The 2,427-nt window shown below is 42.0% G+C and overlaps 1 non-coding gene across 1 annotated transcript; it reads right to left on the reverse strand.

The window, feature by feature from the left end:
- Positions 1–1,676: 1,676 nt before the first annotated feature.
- LOC148568096 (small nucleolar RNA R71) lies at positions 1,677–1,784 on the reverse strand. The gene has a single exon (XR_015883078.1). It is a non-coding gene; the product is annotated as a small nucleolar RNA R71 (small nucleolar RNA).
- Positions 1,785–2,427: the final 643 nt, after the last annotated feature.

Below are 2,427 nucleotides of genomic sequence, written 5' to 3' on the forward strand. Positions count from 1 at the left end.
CGTTCAACGCCAGTCCTCTGCCCAATTCTGGCGTCCAGCGCCAGAAAAGGATCAAAAGCTGGAGTTGAACGCCCAAACTGGCATAAAAACTAGCGTTCAACTCCACAAATGGCCTCTGCACGTGAATTGCTTAAGTCTCAGCCCCAGCACACACCAAGTGGGCCCCAGAAGTGGATCTCTGCATCATCCATCATAGTTTATCCAATTTTTGTAAACCTAGGCTACTGGTTTAGTATTTAAACAACTTTTAGAGACTTATCTTGGATCTCATGACATTTCAGATCTAAACTTTGTATTCTCTGACGGCATGAGTCTCTAAACCCCATTGTTGGGGGTGAGGAGCTCTGCTGTGTCTCAATGAATTAATGCAAGTATTTCTGTTTTCCATTCAAACACGCTTGTTCCTATCTAAGATGTTCATTCGCGCTTAACTGTGATGGAGGTGATGATCTGTGACATTCATCACCTTCCTCAAACCACGAACGTGTGCCTGACAACCACCTCCATTCTATATCCGATTGAATGACTATCTCTTAGATTCCTTAATCAGAATCTCCGTGGTATAAGCTAGAACTGATGGCGGCATTCATGAGAATTCGGAAAGTCTAAACCTTGTCTGTGGTATTCCGAGTAGGATTCAAGGATTGAATGACTGTGACGAGCTTCAAACTCCTGAAGGCTGGGCGTTAGTGACAGATGCAAAAGGATAGTAAATCCTATTCCAACCGGATCGAGAACCAACCGGTGATTAGCCGTGCTGTGACAGAGCGCGTGAGCGTAGTTTTCACTGGAAGGATGGAAGGTAGCCATTGACAACGGTGATCCACCAACACACAGCTTGCCATAGGAGGACGTGCGTGCGTGAATCAGAAGACAGAGGAAAGCAGAGATTCAGAAGACAAAGCATCTCCAAAACTCCAACATATTCTCCATTACTGCACAACAAGTAACCTTTAATTTATGCTCTCTTGGTTATTCACAATTCAACTGATAAACATAATTGACTTCCTGACTAAGATTTACAAGATAACCATAGATTGCTTCAAACCAACAATCTCCGTGGGATTCGACCCTTACTCACGTAAGGTATTACTTGGACGACCCAGTGCACTTGCTGGTTAGTGGTACGCGTTGTGAAAAGTGTGATTCACAATTCGTGCACCAAGGACATTCTTGTTGAAGCTGATCCCGAACCTGAAAGAACTCTGAAGAGGAAGCTAAGGGAAGCTAAAGCACAACTCTCTAGAGAAAATCTGACAGAAATTTTCGAAAAAGAAGGAGACATGGCCGAAAATAATAACAATGCAAGGAAGATGCTTGGTGACTTTACTGCACCTAATTCCAATTTACATGGAAGAAGCATCTCAATCCCTGCCATTGGAGCAAACAATTTTGAGCTGAAACCTCAACTAGTTTCTCTGATGCAACAGAATTGCAAGTTTTATGGACTTCCATCTGAATATCCCTTTCAGTTCTTAATTGAATTCTTGCAGATCTGTGATATTGTTAAGACGAATGGGGTTGATCCCGAGGTCTACAGGTTCATGCTTTTCCCGTTTGCTGTAAGAGACAGAGCTAGAATATGGTTGGACTTTCAACCTAAAGATAGCCTAAACTCTTGGGATAAGCTGGTCACGGCTTTCTTAGCCAAGTTCTTTCCTCCTCAAAAGCTTAGCAAGCTTAGAGTGGATGTTCAAACCTTCAAACAAAAGGAAGGTGAATCCCTCTATGAAGCTTGGGAGAAATACAAGGAACTGACCAAAAAGTGTCCTTCTGACATGCTTTCAGAATGGACCATCCTGGATATAGTCTATGATGGTCTGTCTGAGTTATCAAAAATGTCATTGGACTATTCTGTAGGTGGATCCATTCACCTAAAGAAAACGCCTGCAGAAGCTCAAGAACTCATTGACATGGTTGCAAATAACCAGTTCATGTACACTTCTGAAAGGAATCCTGTGAGTAATGGGACGCCTCAGAGGAAGGGAGTTCTTGAAATTGATACTCTGAATGCCATATTGGCTCAGAATAAAATATTGACTTATCAAGTCAATATGATCTCTCAGAGTCTGAATGATTGAAGGAATCATCCAACAGTACTAAAGAGGCATCTTCTGAAGAAGAAGCTTTTGATCTTGAGAACCCTGCAATAGCAGAGGTGAATTACATGGGTGAACCCTATGGAAACACCTATAATCTCTCATGGAGAAATCATCGAAATTTCTCATGGAAGGATCAACAAAAGCCTCAACAAGGCTTTAATAATGGTGGAAGAAACAGGTTTAGCAATAGCAAGCCTTTTCCATCATCCACTCAGCAACTGACAGAGAATTCTGAGCAGAATCTATCTAGCTGAGCAAATATAGTCTCTGATCTATCTAAGGTCACTGTGAGTTTCATGAATGAAACAAGGTCATCCATTAGAAA

This window comes from Arachis ipaensis, chromosome B4 (genome assembly GCF_059453495.1).
Source record: "Arachis ipaensis isolate K30076 ecotype BB chromosome B4, ASM5945349v1, whole genome shotgun sequence".
Classification (NCBI taxonomy): domain Eukaryota; kingdom Viridiplantae; phylum Streptophyta; class Magnoliopsida; order Fabales; family Fabaceae; genus Arachis; species Arachis ipaensis.